This window comes from Dermacentor variabilis, chromosome 2 (genome assembly GCF_050947875.1).
Source record: "Dermacentor variabilis isolate Ectoservices chromosome 2, ASM5094787v1, whole genome shotgun sequence".
Classification (NCBI taxonomy): domain Eukaryota; kingdom Metazoa; phylum Arthropoda; class Arachnida; order Ixodida; family Ixodidae; genus Dermacentor; species Dermacentor variabilis.
In genome coordinates, this window is record NC_134569.1 from 20,121,992 (window position 1) to 20,149,906 (window position 27,915).

Here is a 27,915-nt window from a genome sequence, read left to right on the forward strand (position 1 = left end):
CTAGCTCGGTTTTGGGTGGCTTCTAACATGCGGATTAAGTATTCATGGTAGGGAGACCATATAGGGGAGGCGAACTGAGGGCATACAAATGATACGAATGCTAATTTACGAATGTTAGACGGGCAATTACGCAAGTTGCGACGAATATACCCAAGAGATTTGGAAGCGTTTGCGTATATGGTTGCAATGTGAAAGACCCAGGAAAGGCTCGGTGTAAACTTTATGCATAGATATCTATATGCTGATGCCTGAGATACTATATTTGTGTTTATATAGTAGGAAAAGCTGTGAATTGATGTTTTTCGCGCGAATTCAGTTAGTATACCTATATTTACAAGTTTATACGGCTGAGAAAGCTACTATCCTTACTTGGCATAACTGTCTGCTAATTTGCTATCGCAATGTATGCTTCGTCTTTGGGGCGAAACTGCGACTTTATATTCGACGGCATGCCTTATTATTTCAAATCTTACAAGCAGCGCTGACGCAGTGGGCACCAGTATTGATAAACACAGGAATGTCATATTCTGCCTGATGATGATGATGATGATGATGATGATTTATATTGACGTCCTTTTGGAAATGGAGCGGCTCTACGTAGTCCCCTAGCCTGGTTGATTTAATGTTGGAGTTCGGCCTGCTCCTTACAGAATTGGTCGAGGGATCAAATACAGGAATAATAGCTGCATTGCCATTGCCAAAGATGCTGCAAACGAATTCTTGGACGCTGCGCACTGACAAGTAAAATATGTATTTTCTCATTAAAGAATATATTGGTGTGCCCCAAAAATTGCGCCATTAACTGATATCAATGCTGCCACGTTTTTTAATCTATTTAATAAGTAAAGAAAATATCACACGAACTTTAGAACTATATCAGTTCGAAATCAGCAAAGCAGTGCATGCCACTGATATGATAAACGTAAAGGCCGTGAAATAAGCAAGTTGAGGAGAAATATTTTAATGAAACATTGTCATTGAAGAACCTTGTTTACATATTTGTACATATGCAACGGCCAGGGAAAAATCTCAATGACGCTGTCATTCGCTTCAATGTGTTGCGCAGGAGCAGCTGTCACCAGTCGCGTATTGTAATTGCACCGATATTATAGTCGCAACAGAGATCAAATATAAAAAGCAGAAGTTCTGCAAAATATACATTAGAAATGTTAAGGTGCGATAGAATACAGAAATGCGAAGATAAAGCTTGATAAAGGGCAAGGAAGTGTCACAGAGAACAAAGTACACTGCATGTATCCACAAAACCTCGCAACAATATATTTAAATATACGTATAAGTCTCCAGTAAATCTACATATATAAGCAAAAGTCACTGTATAAAGGGTGTCTCAACTAATTTTAGCCAGAGTTTAAAGATATGCTGATGCACTCTAAGGCGACGCGACCAAATGCCTGTTGCTTGCTTTTGTATGTAGTGTGTCCCGCTATTTTTTGTATTTTTGCGTTATTAGATTTTTAGTCAAGATTAATTAACCAACTTCTGAAGTAACAAAAGTAGGAAAAAAATTCCAATTAGATAGTTGCAGAGTGCTTTGCAAAACATCCGAATAAATAGTTTCTATATTTCTATCCATTTAGAATTAGTGTATTTTAGCTTACTGATGATGCCCGCGAAATACAAAACACCATGTGACATGCCCGCTTGCACGTCGTGATTGCACTGCTCCCAAAAGTTACACACACAAACAGCCATAGGCGCGCTGCCACTTGAAAGGCGACAGGGCAGCGACGTGCGTGTTGGCTATCCCATTTACACCAGCGAGGTTCTCCCCTCGCGACTGTTCGTTATAGCGATAAGCAAACGAAGCTGTTATTGCTTGTGGTTCCGGAAACAACAAGTCCGTCACTTCGCATAGCTGTAAGAAAATTGAACATCCGTAAATAAAAAAAACAACAACTCAGTTTTCGGAAGGCTGAAAGTGGTAGAATAAGAGTATCTTAACTGACCAGACGCCGTCTTTCACTGAATTTACGTTTATTTTTCATGCGCTTTCCCAGCAAGTGCTCGAAGAGGTCCCCTTCTGCAGCGATACAACAGTGGGATCTTCTGAGCAGGCTTGCTATCGCTGCCTTGAGCACCGTCTCTGAAATGATGGGGCAGACTTCAATTATCTTCTCCTGCAAGGCTTCTGGAGTCGTCATTGCCGTCGTGTTTATGTGATCCTTAATATAGCCCCACAAGAAAATGTCAAGAGAGTTGAGGGCGGGTGACCTTGCTCGCCACAGGACAGGCCCATTTCTCCCTATCCATTGCCCTGGAAAGGTACTATCAAGCCATGTTCATGCTTGACTGCAGGTGTGGGCTGGGGCCCTGTCGCGCTGGTATCACGTTGCGTCAAGCCGGGCTAGTGGCATGTTGCAGCAGAAGTCTTCAACCGGCCCTTTGAGGAACTCACTTACATACCTAATGCCAGTAAGAGTGTTGTTTAAAAACACTGGGCCAATGACTGGGCTGTCATATATTCCGACCAAACGTTAAAAAACCACTGATATGGGTGGCCGGATATTCCTAGCCAGTGGGTATTTTGGTCACTCCAATAGTGTGCATTGGGGATATTGACAATTTTGGGAAAAGTTCGCCTCGTTAGTCCAGAGTACCTTGGTGAGAAAGTCAAAATCCAGCTCCTCCTGAATAAAAATCAAATTCGCAAAGTCTAGTTTCTTTTGGAGATCCATTGACTCCAGGCAATGCTGCAACTGTATATGATTGGGGTGCAGTCTAGCTGTTTTAAACATCCTCCAGGTAGTTGAGTTGGACACACCGAGCTGTGCGCCACGCTGCGCGTGCTAGCGTGTGGATTAGCCGCCATGAAAGACAAAACGTTGGAGCGAACCTCATTGTTTATGACTGAAGCTCTCTGCCTCTTCCTTGCGAAGCTTCCGGTATGCTTCAGCGACACGTAGGTACTGAATATTGTCATTCGGCTCGGTCGCGTACCCCAGTGCCAGCTTTGAAATATTCTTGCAGCCTGCCGTCTCTGTCCGCTTGCAGCTCCTAGGACAAGGATCATGTCTGCTTTTTCCTCGTTGGAAAAAGGTATCACAAAATTTCTCGCGCTCTAGCAGCCGATGCACGACAGTTTGCATATAGCTGCCTGGAACTGCCACCTACCCCCACCACCACGTCAGTCAGTCGCTTTACGCAGCGCGAGCGATAACATTTGATAGCTTAAATCGAACAGCCAACGCTTGCGCCGCTGCCCTGCCGCTTCTTAAGCGGCAGCATACCTATGGCTGTTTGTGCGCAGAATGCTTGGGAGCAGTAATATCACGACGCGGAAGCGGGGAGGTCACGTTGTGTATTTTTCTTTTGTTTCGCGAGCATCCGTAGCAAGCTGAAAAGAACTATTACCTAATAGAAAGACTGAAACTGTTTATTCGAACGTTTTGCAAACCGCTCTGCAACTTTCTAATTGGAATTTTTTTCCTAGCTTCGTTTCTTCATAAATAGGTTAATTAATCTTGACTAATTATCAAATTAAACAAAATACAGAAATAGCATGACACACTGCATACAAAAGGCACCAACATGCATTTGGTCGTGTCGTCTTAAAGTGCATCGGCATATTTTTAAACTCTCGCTCAAGTTTGCTGAAACACCCTGTATAGTGCGTCAAACAAGGCAAATAAACATGTTGCGTAATCAGATTCACAGATCACAGAATCCTAAGCCCCCCACCATCCTCCACTCGCTCCGATGCGGCGCGCTTGCTCCCCGCTTTTCTCCGTTGCCCAGCCACCATCGTCGGCTCACCACATCCCCCTCACCTACGCTTTCACCCGCACATAAATCATGCGGCGCGCGGTGACGATGTTGACGCCCTTGGACTTCATACGGAACATGACGGCGACGGCGACGACAGGAATGCACCTTCAGTGTCCATATAATTGCTATCGCAATAATGCAGAGTATCCGGCCACTTAAGAGTGCTGTGGCCCATTCCTTCCCGCAAAAGAAGTAACAAAATCGAACTTTCACCATGCGACGATTCGCTGCCACATAACACCTTATTTTTTTCCTTTTGCGGGGCGGGGGCACTGAAATGAAGAAACGCAAAGGAAAGCATGTTGGCCACAATCGAATGCCTACTTTGGGCACTTAATGTGGCTACCAAAGAAATATCGAAGAAAACGTAAGACGCTTGGTCCACAGAGAACCATATGCATGCTGCTCGTTATCCTAACTTTCCGGAGAGTTTGCAATAACATCGAAATGAAGGTGATGCGCTCAAGCGGACGCGTTTCAATCCGTCCAGACCCCGCAGTGGTGGCGGCGAACGACCATTGCTTCGTTTTTTCTTCAGCTAGCCAGAAAGCGTCCAAAACTCTGCCAGGCGAAAATCCACTCGGCCAGACAAAAACCCACGCGCACTGAAGTGCGCAGCGCGGCGGTCGGGGCAACACGAGCAAAACGCATGCGCTCTGGCTGGCTCCGGCACCCCGCGGGTAGCGATAACAAGAACATCGAAGAGGCTCAATCTGTCCTCGCGAAATAGTCAAAGTAGAAAAATAAATAACGTAGTTACCTTTGCTGGCTTTATTGTCTTGACATGGATGCTTTGGCAGGGGTGAAAGAAATGTTGATGTTCTTTTCTGTGACATGACGGCACAAATGAACCACCACAACGCTTCGCCTCATCGGACCTCGCTGCGTGCTTTGTCAGCTTGCCTGATAGTGTGTTGGTTGGGCTTGCCTCGCGGTATGGTTCGATGTACGACTTTAGAAAAGTCAATGCACCTTTGGCGTCAAATGTTTATGACAACATTAAACCTACAAAGATCTGGAACTGAAAATAAAAAAAAAACACCTGTGTACTTAGATTTAGGTGCACGTTAAAGAACCCTAGATGGTCGAAATTTCCTCAGTCCTCCACTACGGCTTGCCTCATAATCAGAAAGTGGTTTTGGCATGTAAAACCCCATAATTTAATAATTAATAAAACTTAAAGCACGACTTTGGAAATGTCAGTGCACCTTTCGCATCAAAAGTTTATGTGATTTTTATACCCATGAAGTTTCGGAATTGAAATCCAGGCTCTCCGTAGATTCCGCGGCATCCGCGAGATGCCGCAACGAGCCCGCTCGCCATCAAAACGGCCTTGAAACTTTGTTCTAGGATGGGGCTCTTTGCGTTATGTGACTCCAGGTGCATAAGCGTTGCCACGAAATCCAGCCCGAGTTCACAATCTTCGCGCCGAAATGTATTTTCGAGCGTGAAAAATACATGCTAGGCAAAATCCAGCGGGATTTCCGGCGCCGGGGGTTGTTTTGGTCGGCGGTGCATGACAGCACGAGAAAATTTCGGGGGGGGGGGGGAGGGGGGCTGAAACGCCATAAGCCCCTGCCCCCCCCCCTGGTTACGCCCCTGGACACGTGTGACAACAGAACAACCTTTCGTTTGGGAAGGACAAGCAAGCCAAGCAAAGCCAAGCCACGCAAAATCAAACAAAGCAAAACAAGCACACAACCAAAGCAAACAAATAAGCAAACATATTTACTTATTTATTTGCTGCTTTTCATTGGATTTTTATTGGCTCATGTTCTAATGTGAAAAACAATGCAGAAAAAACGCGCACAAGTCTTTGAAGACGAAGAACACGACGATTTCTTGCGTTGTTCTACACATTGTGGGATCGCACCAACTAGCACAGCTCTCGCTCATGAAGCTTATTTTGGTTACGTACCCATTACATCATTTGTACACGAACACGACCAAACTAATGATCGTATATATGCGTAAAATTAATGGGGGCATAAACCTTAGTAGTGAAGGAGAAGCTTACTTGCGAAAAAGTGGAACGTTGGTCAACACCTGTTTGCAGCACGGTAAAGGTAGAAGAAGAAACAAAATTTTTATATGACCAGTCGGTGGAAATCCGAACAAGCCACTCTATGCGAGAACCTGCATACCTACAGTTTGGAATTAAGTAGCCGGTGTCTCCTGAAGATGGTCAATCAACCCACTTCGACATAATGCAAAAGTGGTAGATGACTTTAGCGAAGCTGTAGTTGAATTGAGTAGGTTGTTTTGTGGGGCACGACTCGTGTTTGTGAAACGGGGAGGAGTGCCGCAACAGGCCGGCATATCGAGTGTCGGAGCTCTTATCGGCGCCTAAGGAGGCGTACCCAGTAGCCACATTTTATATGTTGTAGGCAGCACTCACAATTCGCGATAACCAGGTTCATTTGCAGTTATTTCCTGGGTTTCTCAAAACCTGCACAGCATCAGTTGTCAGATGGACAGGTAGGGAAAGCTTCCTATTAGATCCATAACTGTTCCCATTCGCACCAAGACCAATACCAACTAGACGATCCTTCCGTACCGTCCTTCTTTGGCTGACGCACTTTCGAAGTCGTGTCTTGCGCGAACAACGGCTCCATTTTTACTCACACGGCGCATCCAACACATATTTTCAATGACGTCAAACTACCTTGAATCACAACGGACATTTCATTCCTCGCAAAGCAAGATATTCCTTACAATATGAAAAGACAGAAGCACATTATTGTTTTGTAAATTGAACTGCTGAACCTTCTTTTGTATTATTGTTCTGCCACGCTTTCTGTTTTGCTGCGTTTACTGGTATTAAGCATGTTTTCTATTGAATGTATGCACTTAAACGTGCAACATACATTTGCAAACGATACGACTGATGTCACATTCGTCGTATCTGCTCACACGTGCGAGCAGTGCGTCCATTGTGAGTATGTCTGTACAGTTGCTACATGTTCAACGTATTTCAAAATGTAGTAATTATCCCTTTCAGTCACTGTATCTCACATGGAGACGCAACTTATGAGTGTTTCGACCAGGGACGACAAAATAAAAATCTTGAACAGAGCGCTGAATCGGTTAATCAATAATGATATCATTATCATAGCTTATAACAATAGTTAACGCAACTGTATATGGTTGCGACTAACGAAAACCGGGCACCTCGGTTTCCCTTCTTCTCGTTAAATGACACCACGAGGCACTTTGTATGGAGAGTAATGAAAAACGATGGTATCTCAATGGGACGCGCCACCATGTTTGACAAGAAACTTCGTGTTGCTCTGAAGGAGAAGAAAGGAGGTTAACCGAGGGGGCCGAGTTCTTTTATTAATCATGGATAAGAAGTCAACAAACAACGACACCAAGGACAACATAAGGGGAATTACTTGTACTTACTAATTGAATTAATGAAATGATAAATTAATGGCAATGAAAGTGGATGAAAAAACAACTTGTTGCAGGTGGGCAACGATCCCACGTCTTCGCATTACAAGTAATTTCCCCTACGTTGTCTTCGGTGTTTTTGTTGGTTGGCTTCTTATGCTTCGTGTTGCTCTGTAGCACTGCTGCTAATTGGGTTTCTTTCACGCACCTGAAGACCCTAAGCTTAATAATAACAAGCGCATACACTTGTCACAAATGTTTTCGTCCTTTTCATGACGTAACGCATCTATATAGCAGGAGAATATCCGTAATAAATCATTTTTGGAATATGACGACTGGCCTGCCGCGACTTAAACATTCAACAAGATGTCATTTTTTCCCCTGTAGTTTGCGCCGTGTTTCGCGAAGGAAATTCTAAGTTTGCCCACCTGATAGTAACACTAATTCATGATAAGTTTCTTAACCCTCTAAAGACGAGACATATATATATATATATATATACAAAGAACTCACGTTTCTTTTATTATTTTCTATCTACATATAAAAAAACACACCAAGAATAAGCATAATAAAAAAACACACACACCAATATGGGGAAACCTCAGGCAGAAAAGTAGAAGTGGGCTTCACCCCAAGCTACCTATGGCTTCGTTTTCGATTTTTCTAGGCAGCTCTCATCAATTGTCAATCATAGGTATACATTAAATTTGCGTTGCATTACTACTTTGACACCACTGTAGTAGCGTGCCTTCCAACGGCCTGTCTCCTCGGACCTTGCTTTCAAAATACAATGAGTCGCGTAACAAACTTCTTCCTCCTCGTCCAGTGTTCCTGCTCCAAGCCAACAAATGACGCTTGCTGACTGTGAGTGAATATGGGCTGAAGACATTTAGACAGAAACTTGGTACTCGATACTAAAACTCGGCAAGAAAAGAAAATTTCTGGTATGTTGCCTGTGGGCAACGCTCGTCAATAAAAGATTAAGGGGTTTTGTGCACTCGATGTATCGTTAGAGGTTGTTCGCGTGCTATGGTTCGTTCGCCCTGTCGATGGGTAGCTGTGACCCAGTCAAGCTGCGACGATGGAGCTTACATCCCATTGATATGTTTAAGCTATAAATTTTTGGTGCAAATGAATTTATTTGATCGACTAAGTGATTAAGTATATTTTTATTTATTTTATTTACAGAATACCTACATCGCCATAAAGGCATTACGTAGGGGAGAACAAAATATAACCAGTAATACAGAAAAGCTTTTGGACAGATATACTCACAAACAGGAGCACTACAATAGCTTTTAGAGAAAGGCATACAAGTAATGTGAAAAAAAGAACAGGTTTCAGGATCTATAACACATACATTTGTTTTACAAGAGCGCCGTCACAGAATAGAATAGAATAGTTCGTTATTTGACACATTTACTATATCATTTGATAAACTGTTCAATTGTCTAATTGATTTGGGGAAAAAGGAATAGTAAAATGTGTTTGTTCTGCAGTTATAGGCTGAGATCTTTTTGTTGTTATCAGAGCGAGTCGATATGTAATCTGGTTCCAGGAGATAGTTATAGCGATTAATACCTGTCTGACTGTTCGGTGCAATAGTTTGAGCCTTAACTTCTGCATACGCATATGTAGTAGATGCCATCCTAAAGTGGCCTTCATTTCGGAAACGCTAGAGTAATTAGGCTAGGCTGTAATTATTGCAAACAAACCTTACTGCTTGTTTCTGTAGTTTTTCCAGTCTATCAATGAGGTAATCTTGATAAGGATCCCATATTACACAAGCATAATCAAGTATTGTTCTGACATGTCAGAAGCATAAAGTTTCTTTACGTTCGCGTGCTGCCTGTTCAAAATTTCTGCGAATAAAACGTAACATCCTACTGGCTTTTGCTATGACAGTGTCAATCTGTTTATGCCGAAAGAGTGATTCGGTAAAATATACTCCTAAATACTTGTATTCCGACTGTATGTCGATAAGCGTGCCATTGATGTTATTTCGGCGCTGAAATTTGGACAATTTTCTGGAAAAACTTACGCTACTGCACTTTTTTATATTTAAATTCATGTTCCATTTTTTATACCAGATCGCTACCTTATCTAAAATTGTTTGCAATGTATCTATGTTATCTTCTGTGGTAATTTCTCTGTAAATTACGCAGTCATCAGCAAATAGTTTTATGGGTGATGTAATTAGTTCGACAATGTCATTTATGTAGATTCAAAATAACAGGGGGCCCAGTACGCTTCCCTGAGGAACGCCCGAAGAAACAGTTATTGGTGAAGATGCGGCGTTGTTTAGGACGATAGACTGGGTTCTTCCGTTTAGGTAGTTTCGTATCCAATTTTGAACGTTTTCGTTTATATTTAATGCAGCAAGCTTTACATCTAAGAGCTTATGGGACACAATATCGAAAGCTTTTTGAAAATAAATAAAAACCGCGTCTACCTGACTATTGTTATCAATGGCTTTAGCTAAGAAGTGCTGGAATTCTATTAGTTGTGTGTTGCAGGAATAACCTTTTCGGAATCCGTGCTGGGAAGGTGTCAAGAAAGCGTTTGAGTCAAGGAATGCAGATATTTTACTATATAAAATGTGTTCGAATATTTTGCAACATATCAACGTTAGTGAAATCGGCCTATAGTTTTCTCTGAGTTTTCTATCAGCCGATTTAAAAACTGGTGTCACGCTTGCCGTTTTCCATTCTTGGGGAATGAGGCCTGTTTCAAGGGAAAGCTTATAAATGATCGTTAAATGCGTAGCAATGATGCTATGACACTTTTTAAGGACGACTGGGGATATTCCGCCAAGTCCAATTGCTTCTGTGTCATCTAAATGCCGTAATTAAGAATCGAAGCCACTAACATCAAATTCAATCTCTGGCATCATATCGCCCTGATTGGCGTTGTTCAAAAGCGAAGTCTCCTAAGCAGATACTAGCGAAAACACAGATTGGAAGTACTGGTTGAAGCATTCTGCCCTCTGATAGTCTGACGTCATGGTTTTGCCGTCAATAGTTAAAGATGGTATTGATACGTCTTCTTTTCGATTTTGTTTTACATATTGATGTAGGGTTTTCTCTCAAGTCCTTGTTTAATTTAACATGCAAAGAAGGTATCTTTGGCAGATTTAATTGTTGCTTTCAATAGATTATTTATCTCTTGCAAACGTTTCTGATTTGCCAGACTAATGTCGACAGAAAACGTTTTATGCGTTCGTCTTGCTTTGCTTATAAGTTTACGTATTTCTACGTTAAACCAAGGTTCTTTTTTTTCGTTGCCGCAGGTACCTGCATGGAACATGAATTTCGACTAGTTTAAGTGTTTTGTCCCGAAATGCTGACCACAAAGTTAACGCACGGCGTGCGTTTGACAGATACTGAAAAGTAGGAAAGAAATTTTCAAGTTCGGTTCTGATAGCAGCATAGTCTCCTCTGTCGTAGCTGTACACTTTTCTTTGCGGAATTTTGCGCCATCCGTACTCACTGTATGTTAAGTTCTATTACAACTGCCCTGTGGTCACTAATACCTGGGCAAACATAACTTTTGATATTATGTTCGGCTCATTGCAAAGTACTAAGTCTGAAACTGAATTTTCTCGCGTAGGTTCCAGTACGTACTGCTGCAATCCATTTAATCCGAGCAGTTCTTCGAAATCTGTGTAAATACGGGACCTATTACCAGCCACACATCCGGCATTCCAGTTGAAGTCTGGTAAATTGAAATCCCCCACTAGAAATACGCTATCAGGCACAAGAGATAGCATCTCAGACAGCAGTCCGAATGAGTCGCTGCTGCCGGGTGGGCGGTAGAATGTCCCGTACACTACATGGTTTCCGTTAGGTAATTTCACAAGGCACCAGACAGACTCAGAATTGTTTTCAAATAAAATTTGTGTACTTGACAATGCATTTGATATCAAAATGAATACTCCCCCGCCATGCCCATGCCTATATTTCCGATAGACAGTAAAACCAGGTGGAAAGATTTCTACGTTAGGTATAGTCTTGTCTAACCATGATTCGGTGCCCATCACGATCTGAGGTTTAACAGCGGCTACTATAAAGACATGAAGTTATCGACTTTGTTCTTTATGCTGCGAAACTTTACAAGCAGGACAGAGAGCCGTTCAAGCTGCGAGCAACGTGCTGGGTCATCTTCGGAGGAACGGAATTCGGAGTGCGTCATTGGCCTCTATCCAATCGCGCATGTGCCTGAGTGATTAACTGACTGATTGCCCAGCTGATTATTTATTGACACGCTTGTATTTATTACTTTGTCTTCTTACCTACTTCTGCATATCTTTCTTGCCGCGTACCCAGTGCCTCGTCGTCGAATACAACGCCTAACTCCCGGCAAACCTTGTGTAGCCCAGCGACCTCTTGCGACTTTTTCGCACTGCCCATCTCTCTTTCGTACAGTGCCTTTTGCGTGCGTCCAATTCCTTTCCTTCTGACCTTTTCTTCCGCAGCGCTCGAGGCGCGACACACGCAGTGTGCAAGATGTGCTACGATCAGCGCCACTGCGCGACTCCGTCGTCCGGTGGACTTTCCCCGCACAGAGGGGAGACGCTTACAGTCGTGTGTTCTTTCACAGACTCTTTACGTATAGCAGTATATAGCAGCGTCCACAAAAGCGAGGTGACGCCGCGTGTACCGCCTCCTACCGATGCGGAGATGACAAAAGGTCCGCAGACGCATCTTCCTTTCTTTTCTTCTTCCGTTCGTGCCTTATGTTCCGAGCTGGGTTCGTTTCGCAGCCGAAAGAGCGCAACCGTAAAGTACCCCGGCAACGTGACGCGCCCTGCCTTCCCCGGGGACTGGTCGATCAGTGACGAGAACGACGACTCGGAAAGCCGCGGGTTTGCTTGTCTGCGACCAGGGATGATCACATAACTAGATCACGTAGCCTAGATCACATAACTTGCCCTCGTTTCGTCCCCCTTCTTACCGCATGGACAAGGCTGCACGCAGTGCTGCTCTGTTGCCAGCTGTGTGTGCGCGCGAGCACGTCGCACCGGACACGTGTGTGGTGCAACAACAGGGTGCGTAGGTTGAACGCGTCGCAAGTATACCTTGATTGGCCAGTCGATATTCCGAGAATGTCGAAGACGAAGAGGATTACGTGTCGATCCGAAAGGGGCTCGTTTTGCATGTAACTTCTTCTTCTTTCTTTTTTTTGGCGCCAAAAGGCGACGGCGGCATACACGTACGAGACACCTCGACGCGTCTTGTTGGCGCTATAGGCCTCGGGCACGCTGCAGTTGCGTGTATGCCGGAGGATGCTTCGCAGACTCCCGAGAAAATGCTTGGGGGTTGCCTGGGCAATGTGCCGTGTTGCTACCAGATACATAAAGAAGATGGGAGATAACTGGATCTGCAAACAGCGGCATCTCTGCGCGACGTGCTAGGAAAATGGGCCGTACGCCGTGGGCTGGCGTCAGTTCGTGACATTGCGAAAAGAAAATGTAACGCAATTAAAACAACAAGCATAGTGCCACACTTCGAGCCCAGCAAAACGGACGTTGTAAGGCGACATTTTAAAAGACTCACCGAATGTTACAAACCGATGGTGCCGGACATTCTGTGACTGGTTTCGCTACTCGCAAAGCTAGAATTATACTGGAAAATAAAGCCTAATTATGTGAGTGTGTCTGTGGACTTTAGAACTGTATTGTATTCTTTGATCGACAGTTTTGCATGCTGTGGTGAACAACTGCCAATAAAGAGAACAGAGGAGTAGGCAGGGCCGTGCACTACATCTCCTTGAACGCTGCCGAATTTGTTAAAAGGCCAATGTTGCTTAGTGTACAAAAAAAAAAAACAAGAACTAGAACAGCGACGCACCTAGTACTCTAGGTGTTCCAATATTTCTGATAATATGCGTGAAGCTACAGTAGAGTCAATAACGTTTGATGAAAGCACTTTGGAGCTTTTCGTTAACGATATTGAGAGTTTCACAAATTTGTTGCCTGAATGAGGAATAAAGGAGCTGCAAATACACCGCAGCAGTCGTAATGTCACGTACACAACGAAACACTAGCACTCAGCCAGGGCACAACGCATGTGGTTGACAATCCTTAGGGGCAAAAAATTCCTCTTCTTCAGCGGGAGACTGAACATTCTGTTTGTTTCTCTAACTTTACCCTGCGTTTCTGAGAGCAGTGCAAGATCCAGCGAAGCGATTCAGGGGCGGAATTCACTAAGCGAACTTACGAACAAAGTTTGACGTAAGAAAAAGCGTATTCACAAAGCGAAAGCTTTTCGCAAGACCAGCTAGCTTGCGATGCCCGCCGCTGCAATGACGACCAGTGTAGTCGAAAAAATGCGTATGCAAGGGCAGCTCAGGTGCGAAGTTCAGTGCTTTCGCCAATAGTAAGCGTAAGTCGATTCACAAAACCTAAATAGCCGTCGCAGATGATGACGTAAGAGGACATTTTTACGATAAGGGTGTAGCAGTCTTACGAACATAATTATGTCTACCTGCGCCGTTCGATCTGACGCGAGTAAGCGTTGGAACGCAGTATTGCAGCTGGCTGGCCATAGGCCACAACTGATTTCCGAGGATGACGTGAGCTTATATCTTTGTGGGGCGCTCTGATTTCTAATCTGAAAAGTGCAATGGGCTGTTTCAGTGCATAATTGTATTGGATATGTTCCGCTGTGGAAGGCAGTAACATTAATGACGTGCTGCGAACTTTTGCCTAACGTATAATAGGCTGTGGTTCCGTATGCGCGAAATTTAGACTGAATTTTCGTACTCGCCAGACACTCATTTATTAGGTGTTCGCAAATAGAAGTGTAGTGCCCGTCCCTGATAACCGTCAAGTTTGTCATTGATGTGTTTTCAGCACTTCTACCGTTATTTGTTTTTCTAGTTTGAGCTTTCTCTTGCTGATAGGGCTGCGAATGATTATCTTTTCCCAACGCTTTGAGGCTATAATTCTCCGTGCTAAATGAAGCAATTAAACAAAGCGTAAACGTATCTAAATGAGGAAAACTTGTTACTTTTGCCCAATTCGCTGTCGTCTGCCGCGCTGTTAGCCTCAGCCTTCTATTATGTAGCTCACAGTTTCCAAGTCAGCAGTAAATATAAACGACAAAGTGTCTGTGCCCACGGTGTGGCTCATTCTGTGGTTTGCGGTATGAACGGACGTGTGCGTACGACGGAGGGAAATCCTATCCATCAAATGAAGCGAAAGGTTCACACGATGACGTATAAAAAAAAGAAATGGCGAATAAGATCTCATACCACCACTGGGACGAAAATCATGTGGACTACTTGAACAAGGGTGATGATGTGGATCGTCGCATGAGTCCACACAAACACAAACCTGCACGCGCACGCACATGCACACACGTAGCAAGGCAGGCATGAATGCGCGCGCACACGCACACACACACACACACACACACACACACACACACACACACACACACACACACACACACACACACACACACACACACACACACACACACACACACACACACACACACACACACACACACACACACACACACACACACACACACACATATATATATATATATATATATATATATATATATATATATATATATATATACCCACGACGATAGTGGAAGAGAGAATAGCCTAGAGGAATTCGAAATCCCACAGGTAACGCCAGAAGAAGTAAAGAAAGCCTTAGGAGCTATGCAAAGGGGGAAGGCAGCCGGGGAGGATCAGGTAACAGCAGATTTGTTGAAGGATGGTGGTCAGATTGTTCTAGAGAAACTAGCCACCCTGTATACGCAATGCCTCATAACCTCGAGCGTACCGGAATCTTGGAAGAACGCTAACATAATCCTAATCCATAAGAAAGGGGACGCCAAAGACTTGAAAAACTATAGACCGATCAGCTTACTGTCCGTTGCCTACAAAGTATTTACTAAGGTAATCGCAAATAGAATCAGGAACACCTTAGACTTCTGTCAACCAAAGGACCAGGCAGGATTCCGTAAAGGCTACTCAACAATAGACCATATTCACACTATCAATCAACTGATAGAGAAATGTGCAGAATATAACCAACCCTTATATATAGCTTTCATTGATTACGAGAAAGCGTTTGATTCAGTCGAAACCTCAGCAGTCATGGAGGCATTACGGAATCAGGGTGTAGATGAGCCATATGTAAAGATACTGGAAGATATCTATAGCGGCTCCACAGCCACCGTAGTCCTCCACAAAGAAAGCAACAAAATCCCTATAAAGAAAGGCGTTAGACAGGGAGATACGATATCTCCAATGCTATTCACAGCATGTTTACAGGAGGTATTCAGAGGCCTGGAGTGGGAAGAATTGGGGATAAAAGTTGATGGAGAATACCTTAGCAACTTGCGATTCGCTGATGATATTGCCTTGCTTAGTAACTCAGGAGACCAATTGCAATGCATGCTCACTGACCTGGAGAGGCAAAGCAGAAGGGTGGGTCTGAAAATTAATCTGCAGAAAACTAAAGTAATGTTTAACAGGCTCGGAAGAGAACAGCAGTTTACGATAGGTAGCGAAGCACTGGAAGGGGTAAGGGACTACATCTACTTAGGGCAGGTAGTGACCACGGATCCGGATCATGAGACTGAAATAACCAGAAGAATAAGAATGGGCTGGGGTGCGTTTGGGAGGCATTCTCAAATCATGAACAGCAGGTTGCCACTATCCCTCAAAAGGAAAGTGTATAACAGCTGTGTGTTACCAGTACTCACATATGGGGCAGAAACCTGGAGACTTACGAAAAGGGTTCTGCTGAAATTGAGGACGACGCAACGAGCTATGGAAAGAAGAATGATGGGTGTGACGTTAAGGGATAAGAAAAGAGCAGATTGGGTGAGGCAACAAACGCGGGTAAAAGACATCTTAGTTGAAATCAAGAAAAAGAAATGGGCATGGGCCGGACATGTAATGAGGAGGGAAGATAACCGATGGTCACTAAGGGTTACGGACTGGATTCCAAGGGAAGGGATGCGTAGCAGGGGGCGGCAGAAAGTTAGGTGGGCGGATGACATTAAGACGTTTGCAGGGACAACATGGCCACAATTAGTACATGACCGGGGTAGTTGGAGAAGTATGGGAGAGGCCTTTGCCCTGCAGTGGGCGTAACTAGGCTGATGATGATGATGATGATGATGATATATATATATATATATATATATATATATATATATATATATATATATATAAAGCGCGCAGCATAATGCTCCTAAAAACGCTGCTACGTTTGTTTTTTTTGCATACACAAAGCCAGTAACAGACAACAGGCCATGAGAATGTCAGACTAAAAAGAAAAGCGGCAGCAGACGACAGCCATCATCGTCTTATGACCGGCTGCAGATGCTTATTCTAAACCCCCGACTAACATGAGTCCTGGGCGAAATGACATTACTCACAGCTTTTGGTCGCTTCGGGCCGATGTTCTGTCTATCGTTTCCTACTCTCACTTAAGAAACCCTTCATAGGCGTTTGTGAATTCAGCAAGGGAATTTTCATCCAGCCGGCGACAGTCTTTCGCGCTTGCTGCGCAGTATTCAGGTCAACATGACGGCATGAAAAAACTAGTTACGGTGGCCTGGTATCGCGAAGTGAATCACGTGAAGCGCGCACGATGCAAAGCGCGGTCACTCGAACGCGTCGTATCAGCAAGACCAGCATTTATGTGGCTTGATTTATGCTGTCTTGTGCACTCTCCAGGCGGCGTCTACAGTTCAATTACTTCCTTCAGTGCGTTTGGACGAAGCCACGCCATTTTTGTGTAATTAACGGTGTAAGTGCATATCGTATAGATTCTACTGAAGGACTGAACGAACTTCACATCAAGGTTGAGGTGCTTGCGGCATACGGTTGACAACTAAATATTTATTTATGTGTAACTTTCATATTTACCTTCTTCCACAGCGCATGTATCCGCATTGTTACGATCGGCCAGCGAGGGCAGTGACCTTCTAGCCTCTCCTGCCCCACTGCGACGAATCGCTTCGTGCAGCTAACAATGCGTGCCCCTCGGACAGGCCTGCGGCGCCAGCAAGGCGAGAAACCTTAGGTGGACTGAGGTTGGTTCACTGTCGTCTTCACGGACGAATGAGAGCAAGAAACTCCCAGAAAAGGGTGTTGTAAGGCGTTTACTCGCAGACTGTGGTAACCGCCATGGTCGTTTGACAGACGCTCCAGCCAACTGCTGGGTCACCCCCAGGAACTAAGAGGTGCCAGCTTGAGTCAAGCGTGGCGATACCCGTCTGCAAAGCTTTCCTCCTTTCTCTGTGTTCAGTGAACAAAGGTGTGGGAGTGAATGTTCGAACCCTCGCCCTCAGAGTGATTCCTACGACGATTTTGGACGCTCCGATTGGACGAAGATGGGGCGGCAGCTTTCCCTGGCCTATGGACCTAGGGAGGACAGAGGAGGCTTAAGCGAACTTTTTCGGCTCCCCAGTGTGCTTCACTTCAGTCATGCTCGACTGACGAGATGCAGCGTTCCCCACTCTTCATGTAGATATTCTAAATAAACCCAGTACTCCAGGTTCTCGATGAGAACACGTTCCTTCCTTCGCCAAAGCGTCCTTAGCGTGGATGAGTCGGATGACGGCATGGGCCAGCTATTCATTTTTACATGCCCGACCCCAACTCTTGCAGCAGCTGCTTAGGTTTCGTCTGTGCCTCAGTGAGAAAGCGGTCAGGCAGAGAGGCACAATCTATCCAAATATATTCACTGCATGCTTAGGAGAGGTATTTAAGCAATTACACTGGGAAGGAATAAGGGCAACGATCAACGGTGAATATCCCAACAGCCTTCGGCTTGCCGATGACACTGACCTGTTTCGCAACGCTGGGGTCACATTGCAACAATTCATTGATGACCTTAATCTAGAAAGGGTCATGCCATCGTCGTCAGGCATTCTACACCGACTCAGCAGCCAAGTTGTCTAATAATTTGTAATAGTAATGTCTCGTGGTCGTGACCCCATCACGGTCATCGCATCGTCATCATTCAAGTTTTGTCACCCGACTCTCCTCATGCCGCGGTCACCACGCCATCGTCACCGCACCATCGCCGTGCATGAGTTGTCATTCTGTCATCGGATGCCTTCGCGGTCGTTCCATCGTTATCACTCGTCATTTGACGCTCGTCATGCCGTCGTCGTCACACCATCGTCCTCATACAATTTTCATGATACAGTCGTCGTCACACTATCGTCGTAATACACTCGTCGTAGTCTTATTTTTCTCACACCGTTGTCATGCAATCGTCGAGGAAGGCTCGTCGCCATACGGCCGTCGTCAAGCATTCCTTGTCATACCATCGTAGTGATGTCATCGTGCTCGTTCTGTCGTCATCATTTTAAATTCCTCATCCAACACTCGTCATTCCGTCTTTGTTACGCCTTCGTCGTTTCATCGACGTCATTCCTTCTTCGCCATGCCCCCCACCCATCCCCCATTGTGATTATGCTGCAGTCATTCAATTGTGTGCATGCCGCCGTTGTCATGCCATGTTCGTCATTGTGCCATCGGGATGTAGTCGTTGTCATGCACCCGCTCTCTCTCTCTCTCTTTATCTCTCTCTCTCTCACACACACACGCATTAACAATAAATTGATTGAATAACAATAAGTCACACACACACGCACGCAGTAACAATAAATTGAATAACAATAAGTCACAACAACCCAGCATTCCAACAATCCATCCCAACAATGCCACAACCCATTTACAACAACCTCTACAGGATAGTTATAGAAAGATTTTGCGTCAAAATGGCAAAAGCAACGGTGCTCTGACGAACTCTAGACGACATGGAGAATAGATCGCAAGTAGTCACCTTTGTAATATTGACGTACACTGACACTCCTACATGGCAGTCAATGCCATCTGGTTCTACGTGGCCATATCCCTGTAAGGAACACAATGACGCTTTAGTAGTTGTGTCATATATTAGTAGCCTTGTCTAGTACCAGCAGTATTTACACATATAAATACCTAGTACACAGGCATTTACATGTGTACTCATGTAACTAGGCGCATACTTAAGCGGAACCTAAGCCAGCCATAAGAAAAACTGTACATGTCCCACGCGCTGTGGGAATCGCTTTCAGTGAAGCTTTTAGTTTTCTTTCATTAAAGTTCGGACCTTGTATGGCCATCCATACTCGCTATCACCGTTAGCGGCGCCCACACTTCAACTCCGGATGCGAAGCAACTTCCTCATACCACCTCGAAATGCTGCAGCTGAAAGCCTAGCAGCACTATCGTATAAGATCGTACAAGAAAATAACGCCTGCGGCTTTTCTGAACCTTGTGTTGCAATATGCTGTGAAAGGGCTCGTCAAAGTGCCTAATGTGCACTATCAGCACCTCCACAGCAATCTGCGTTTGTATTGGTCGGTTCGGAGCGATTAGATGCCCCCGTTGACGGGCATTTTGGCAAACGAAGATAAACTCTGAGAGCTCGAGCTTGAATAGCTTGTAGAGCACAAAGATTTGTCCTGCAAGTGTTGGTCAATACGGGCAAGCGGTGTCTCAAAAAAGCCAGAAAATTTGCCCAGTACAATTTTAACATTGTTTTTACGGACATTACTCAAGTTTTTCCTCCCAGAAAACTGGACATCTGGGAAATTGTTGTCAGGCGCTGTTACACGCAGGTCACTATATATATCGCCATCCCTGAGAGCGAGAGAGAGGGAGAGAGAGATTTACAGAAAGGCAGAGAGGTCGGCCTGCGCTATAACTTGCTCTGGTATCTATCAATGATTATGCTAAGAAATGTGTAAGTGGTGGCATAGGAAAAGATCCGATCGCTGATAGAGAAGGCATAGGGTGTCATTGGCTAGCGAATGAAAGCCATCACCGTACATTTGTCTGTTAGGATTTTGAGGCCTTAGTTGCTCAGGTACGACGCTATCAGTGTTGCAGCTTTTTTGTGTATTGCGCTTATCTGCGCACGTGTCATGCCCGCACTCCAAACCGATATCTCGTCTGCGTACGTTGACACATTGACTGCAGGTGGCAGATCTACAACGAGGTCAATGAGCCTGAGCTTGTATAGGGTGGGGGCTTAGTACTCCGCTTTGAGAAACGCCTCTGCAGGTGTAGTTTCGTGCGCTTGAGTCATCGTCGGTACACACAAAGAATGATCTCATAAACAAGTAATTACAAATGTATTGAAATACTCGGCCCCCAGTGCCAACATCCCAAGAGCATCGAGAATGGCCTCGTGAGATACTTTATTCTAACGTACCCGCCGCTTGGAGTGATTTCTATAAGGTCACAACATTTACCCCGACTCCGTGCTTGGTTTCCGACGAGACCTTTCGTCAATGGACCATATTGTTGATTTCGCTGCATATGTCCAGCATCAAAAATTGTGGAAACGATCATCTATCGATTTGATATCAGATATCAAAAGGGAATTATGGCATGGCTTTCTTGTTAACATGGGGCCGAATTCACGAAGCTGATCCTTCGTAAGTGCTGTTATAAATAGTCCAGCCACCTACGCAATGATATGTCAAGCATCACAATTGGCTTGCCCGTACTTTTATGAACAGGCTTGGCGCAAAATACTTTTTGCGAAAATAGGTCATGACTTTATGGGCCGTACTCATGGAGCTTTTTTCATTTATAAGTACTCTTTGCCATTGGCCTGTAAGCTTTGCTAATAATCTGTGCAACATCAGGATTGGCCGGAATTCGCCATTACAATTACTTCTAGCGCGAGAATTCTTTGCGAATACAAGCTGGACGTACTATTAGCAAATGCAGCCGGCCAATGGGAAAGCGTGCTTGCGAACGAAAAGCTGCTTTGTGACTTCAGCCCCACGTCTGCCACAGTTCCCCTTTCCTTGCGGTTGCACCGTACACGCAGCTCAGTTTCTCAAACGTTGAAGCAACGTGCTTCAGGCGCGTGACTGAACTCAAAAGAAACAGGCATTCGATGAGGTGCCTTCAAAATATTTTATAAAGCGAAAATAAACATTAAAAACAGCGCAACAACGCAACGTGGCGGCGTTTCGCCATCCCTTCGCGGACACCGCAAGCGGTCAGCGGTTGTCTCGGCGACGGTCGCACGCGGTACTCCGTATGGCGGAGCTGTATCGGGTCATGCGGCCGCCGCAGCTTTCGCCACGCTACTCCTTTTCTTCCGCTTCCTCTGCACAGGGGTGTCCTGGGCTGTTTGTTTTGGCTGCGGCGTTGACAGGGTCTGTGGGCGACGCACTTGTCTCCGGCAGAAGCGTAAGCACGTGGCCTGCCTGATGAGCCCTGGAGACGCGTGCCGACTTCCCAAGAACAGGCCGCGCGCCGCTATGATGCGCGTTGCCGTGGAGACAGATGGGGAGCGCGAGAAGATTAACTCGTTGGCGCCTTCCCGTGTGGCCGCGAACGCTGTACGCCGCTTGTTGCGGCGCTCTCGTTCGACGCGGAGTTTCCGCTTTCGGCCGAGGGCAGATGCCCGGCTATAACGGGTGACCGACGTGGTGGCTCTTCCTGAGGAAATTCGGTCGGCAAGGTTGGCATTCTCGCCCTGTTTAATTAAAGGCCACGAACAACCCTTGTTCAGGGAGAAGATGTATTATTTTTGTTGCTGTTGTTGTTTGGGGGGTAGGGGCATAAAGCAAGGGGATAGTAAGAGACTCATTGCTCGAATACACAAAATGGCTTAACAGGGACTCAATAAATAGAGAGAGAGAGAGCGAGAGAAAGAGAGAGAGAGATTTACAGAAAGGCAGAGCGGTCGGTCTGAGCCATAACTTGCTCTGGCCTGCTGCTCTACGCTGGGAAAAAGGGGTGGTCTAGTTTCGATGAACATAGGGGTTTGTGCAGGTGTGTGTGTGTGTGTGTGTTTTTTTTGAGTGTTCGAAATAAAGCGAAGAAAAATTCGAATAGAAGACAGTAAGCTACGAATGCGAACGGAACGCTGGAATTCGGTATGTTCCGTAAGGTGCCCAATAATCGGGCGAAACAAGCGGAAGTGGTGCGTTTGACCCTTTATGGTATTGTATTGTATATTTCCCTGAACTCATTTGTACCTTCTGTCTATGTTATGATAAAAAAAAATTTCCCTTCATGAAGTGAACAGCACAATTACTCTGTGATTTGTTTTCCGTATTGGGATTATTAAAGGAAAGCTTTTTATTTTTGCAGACAGTTTAAAGCCCTTACATATATTTACGTATGGGTAGTACTTCTCTCGCATAAAATAATTGCGAATATTACCATCAAAGAGTCTAAAAATGTTTTTTAAATATGTACAAAGCTTATACACAGCGAACACATTAAAAAATTCTTAATGTTGATTGTGGCACATAGCTCAATTCTAGTTTATGAGCCGGTCTACTCGAAGCGGCGGACACTACTTGCACAAAGAATTGAAATGCAAAATCGACTAATTAACTATAATTAACTGATTACCTTCTAGCTAATTATCATATGACCCATATTGCAATTACAAATTCTAGCAATGGACTTCGCAAGGCGGATCCATAAATACTTCGTTTAGCGCAAAACAACGGACACAAGAAAAGGCGACAGGACAAGGACTGTCCTGTCGCCTTTTCTTGTGTCCGTTGTTTTGCGCTAAACGAAGTATTTATGGATCCGCACCAACTAGCCCGCCAACACATTGAGCTGAGGCGGATCCACTTGGAGCGAGTTCTCAAGACGACACCAGTTCCGAGATATAAATTCCCGAACTTTGCGGAGAAATGCATTGGCGTTCTAGTTACTTGTGTGCTCCAGTGCATGAAACGACGTTTTGTTAACAAATGTAATGCGCCAAACAAGGCAAATAAATATGTTGGACAGTCACAGATTCACAGATCACAAAATTCTAATCCTTCCCCCCCCCCCCTCCCTCCACACCCCCTGATGTATCGCGCGCCACGGAAGGTGGCGTGCTTCCTCACTGCTTTTCTCCCTTGCGCACACAAGACTGAGCCACCGTCGTCGGCTCACCCATGCCCCCCCCCCCCCATGCTTCCACTCGCACATACAGCATGCGGCGAGCAGTTACGATGTTATCGCCCTTGGACTTTATACGGAGCATGAGTGCGACGGTGACGGCAGGAATGTGCCTGGAGTGTCCATTTAATTGCTATCGCAACAATATAATAAGAGTATTCGGCAACTGAAGCGTGCCGTGGCCCTTTACTTTCCGCAAAAGAAGTAACGACATCGCACTTTCACCATGCGCCAATTCACTGCGCCGCAACAATGTCTTTTATTTTTTTGTGGGGACGGAACTCCGAAAAAAAAAACACAATGGAAAGCATGTTGGCCAAAATGCAATGCGTATTTTGGGCACCTAATGTGGCTACCGAAGAAATATCGAAGAAAACATGAGACGCTTGGTCCACAGAGAACCATACGCCTACTGCTCGGTATCCTACGCCGGCGAGACAAGACTTTCCGAAGAGGTTGCGCTCGAGCGAAAGCGTTGCAATCCGTTGAGTCCCCACAGTGATGACGGCTAGCGACCTCTGTTTCATTTACTCGTCTGCTAGCCAGAAAACGTCCAAAACTCTGCCAGGCGAAAATCCACTCCGCCAGAGAAAAGCGAACACGCACCGAAGTGCGCCGCGCGGTGGTCGGGGCAACATGAGAAACACGCATGCGCTCTGGCTGGCTCCGGCAGCCCGCGGGTAGCGAGAACAAGAAAATGAAGAAACTCATGGTGTCTTCGGGACTGAAAGTCAAAGTAGAAAAATAAAAAAAAGAACGTAGTTACCTTTGCTGGCTTTAGTGTCTTGACATAAATGCTTTGGCAGGGGGTGAAAAAGAAAATATTGATAACCTTTTTGTGACATGATGGCACAAAGGAACCACCACAACGCTTCCTCTCATCGGACCTCGCTGCGTGCTTTGTCAGCTTGTCTGATAGTGTGTCGATTTGGCTTGTCTCGTTGTATGGTACGATTACGACTTTCGAAAAGTCAATGCGCCTTTGGCGTCAAATGTTTATAACAACATTAAACCCACAAAGTTCCGGAATTGAAAATCTAAAGGGCAACCTTGGAAATGTCAGTGCACCTTTCGCATCAAAAATTTACGAGAACTTTATACCCATAAAGTTTCGGAATTGAAACCCGCACGCTGCGTCGATTCCGCGGCCTCCGCGAGATGCCGCGACGAGCCCGTTCGCCATCAAAACGCCCCCGAAACTTTGTGCTCGTATGGGGCTCCTTGCGTTATGCGACTCCCTGTGCATGGGCGTTGCCGCGAAATCCAGCCCGAGTTTGCAATGTTTGTGCTGAAATGTCTTCTCGAGCGTGAAAATGACATTGTAGACAAAATTCAAAATGATTTCCGGGGCCGGGGGTTGTTTTGGTCGGCGGTGCATGACAGCACGAAAAAATTTCGTGGGCGAGGGGCGCTGCAAGTGGTGTAGTCGGTGGTGCAGTGGGTGCCTCATCGGGATGCTGTGCGGAAGTAACAGGGTTCGAGCCCAACCATCGCACCAACTTGTGTCACCGAGTATGTGACATTGTGTACATACTTGTCGATCTTCAACGAATATCTCTCACGTCGACGTGGGTCACACTGTAGACGCGGGGCTGGGTGGGTAAACCGCTGTTCGAATAGACTTTTTGACGCCGACTTGGAGCACTCGGTCTGTGCCGCTCTACAATTACGAAAAAAAAAGCCTTTAAATTTATGCGATGCTGAGTGGATGTTATTTCACGAAATATGCAATATTTTTTTATTTCTTGCCGCCATTTCACTTCCTTGCGCACTTCCTTTAACTCCTTCTTCGTCTTCTTGCGTTTCCAATGACTTTTCCAAATTTGTTATCGTTTGGTGAGGTGCACTTTAGCCGCAGCCACCATATGGCAATTTTCAATGCGCTTCAAATTACATCGAGTAGGCTAACGATAAATTCTGGCGTTTTACGTGCCAAAACCACGATATGATTGCAGGCACGCCGTAGCGGAGGAATTCCGGATTAATTTTGACTACCCGGTGTTCTTTAACGGGCACACTGTGCACATTACGCGGGGGGTTTTTGCATTTCGCCCCAATAGAAATGAGGCCGTAGTGGCTGGGATTTCATTCCGCGCCCTCGAGCTTAGCAGCGCAATACGCCCCCACGGCGGGTGCGGGCAGGTAACATTGCTAGTGGCATTGTCTCTACTGCGATTATTGTGATATGCTCGTTCAGTTATTATATTTTAATTTTTGTTTAATTACCCACCAAATATATTTTCCTTGTTATATTTTCAAAATTTTCTTATTTATGGTTACTCATTTCATTTTCCATATGTGTGACCAATTGCCTCGCGCACATGCGCCATGGCGAAAGAAATCATCATCAACAATGCACGCTCCTTTCATAGCTCGTCGTATATAACTCCGCATACAATTCCAGGACTGTGCATTCGGCATTTTATTATGCGGCATGATGCCGGAATTTTGAAAGCAGTGCGCTGCTCTGTGGCCCACTGGGCTCTGTTGGATGTTGCTCTCCAAGAGTCGTTCACCAGAACAGGTCGTTGGAGTTAAGTGTACTATAAGGATGAATTGTGTCCTTGTAGTCATCTCCGATGTCTATATGTAGTTTCTAAATGCACACCTACCGACACATACAAAAATGGTACGCGTCATTCATTGTCACCTTAGGTCCGACTCAGGGCATCAATTTTCGTCATTCATTAAATGGGATAGAAAAACAGAGTTGCGACAACACGGTAATTCGCATGCCTTTGATGAAAAAAAAAGAAGAAAGGTCGAGAGAGAAAGTGAGTACAAATCTTGTTAAAACAATAACCATTTACGACAAATATTCCATAACTTATTACGGCAAAGCAAACGAGAATTTTGGCGACTCGTTCACCGTTGAGTGATACCGTTTACCACCGGGCTGCTTTCCCAATGTACATGATATCTTTCTGTGGACCAGTCTTCTCTGTCGCCTTAGTACAAGAGAAAGACAGCATTGTCCCGGCTGCCCATAAAACATATCATGTTGCCCTCTCTACGACACGATCATGGAGGTGGAGCAATTGCTAGCCATGATCGCAAGGCTAAACCCGCCTGTTGGTACAATCCACAACCACCAGCGTGGCGGGGTCGGGTCGTTTTTCTCTGTACACCACGTCGAGTTCGTGCCGTCGTGTGCTTCGCGTACGTGGCTCTACTTCTCGTCTCTCGAACATCATTTGGACAACGGCTCACCGCAAATGCTGCACCCATGGATCTCACTGAACACCACTGTACCTCCTCACGAAATGCGCGTTCTCCCACGCAGGTCTGCCTTGTGCTCTTTCACTTTTCAACCAAAGAGAGAGCGAGAAGGAAAGCTAAGCCTCACACTGTGTATTCTTTTTCGTGCTATTTTTCTGCAACTGTATCCTCGGTGCACCCCTGTGAAAACTGTATATCGCGGTCGACCGCAGGCTTTAAGGGGCTTCGAAGGTGTTATGAAACGCCACGACAGCTTGTTGGTGCCGACATTCCATTCTTGGCGCTGTCGTCGAGGCTTCACGTACAATGCGCACTGGCACTGATATACTTGCGATGCACGCGTGTACGCCTGTCGCTTGAGGCCCGTACGACGGGCCTACATGAAAGGGGTGCGGGGAAACGGAAGCGGGTGACAAACAGCCAATGATATGCTATGCGTAGGCAGTACGGCCTGGATACGCAGTTCACCAACAGGATCGGAAAAGCGGGAGAAGAAAGAAAGAGAAAGAAAGAAACGTGGAGTTCCGCTGCGTCTTAGGAGAGGAGAAGGAGGACGCCAGCGGACGAACCTGCTCGAGGAGCCCCCTGGGGACTAGCTGGAGCAAGACATTTCGCGATCGAGCGTCTGCCTGCCTCCGGCGGGAAAAGCGATGCCTTTTAGCCTCGCCGCCTTTGAAGCCGAGTTGCTGTTCGGCTTCGAGCACCACACGAGATCGCGGAGGCCCAGCCTACGGCTGCCTCGAACCTTCCTACGCTCTCGCGACGCATTCGTCGTCGTTCTCGTCTCGACGCCGCCGCTGTGAGCGCGCCCCATCGAGCGCGTACGGTTCTGGCGCTCTGACTTCGACTCCCGCGAGATCTCTCCGCTGCCGTGTATATATATATATATATATATATATATATATATATATATATATATATATATATATATATATATATATATATATATATATATATATATATATATATATATATATATATATATCCGCGATGCCACGGCGCCGGGACCCTCTTAGCGAGCGCATACCAGGGAGCACCTCTGCCTGTTCGGCCATCATCCTCGGCTTGTTAAAGGTCACGACGAGAGACCGTGCCAAACAGACTATAAGGTGGACTGTCGGTCATGCACTACAAAAGACGAGCGCCATTGGCATTACGCGGTCAGTCACGTATAGCACCCCGACTCGCGGTGCCAAAATGACGCCCCTCGTCCGCGTCTAGTCTGCTTAGTCGCGCCATATTTGGCTTACAGGAAGCCTGCACACTCACCCTCAATGTCGTGACTATTTTCCTTACTTATGCCATTATTGCTATCGAGGGTGCAGGCTTGGGCTAGTTACTTACTCATAATTGAAACCACGTACAGCGCATAGGACGAGGAAAGAGACGACAAATCTCATTTCACTCACAATATTGATGTCAAAATTTTCGCTTTAATTGCCGTACGGCTACCAATTCTGGTAAAATCGAGGAAAATTCAGTGTTTGACCATAAACAGAAAAAAAGAAGTCATTTTTATAAATAAGATAATCTCTGATTCTTTAA

General features: G+C 45.4%; 1 long non-coding RNA gene and 1 pseudogene across 1 annotated transcript in view; one reads left to right on the forward strand and one right to left on the reverse strand.

The window, feature by feature from the left end:
* Positions 1-27,915, forward strand: part of LOC142570813 (uncharacterized) — a 118,708-nt gene that overhangs the window by 64,437 nt on the left and 26,356 nt on the right. The gene's annotated exons all lie outside the window — the stretch shown is intronic.
* Positions 10,685-11,370, reverse strand: LOC142573317 (uncharacterized; annotated as a pseudogene).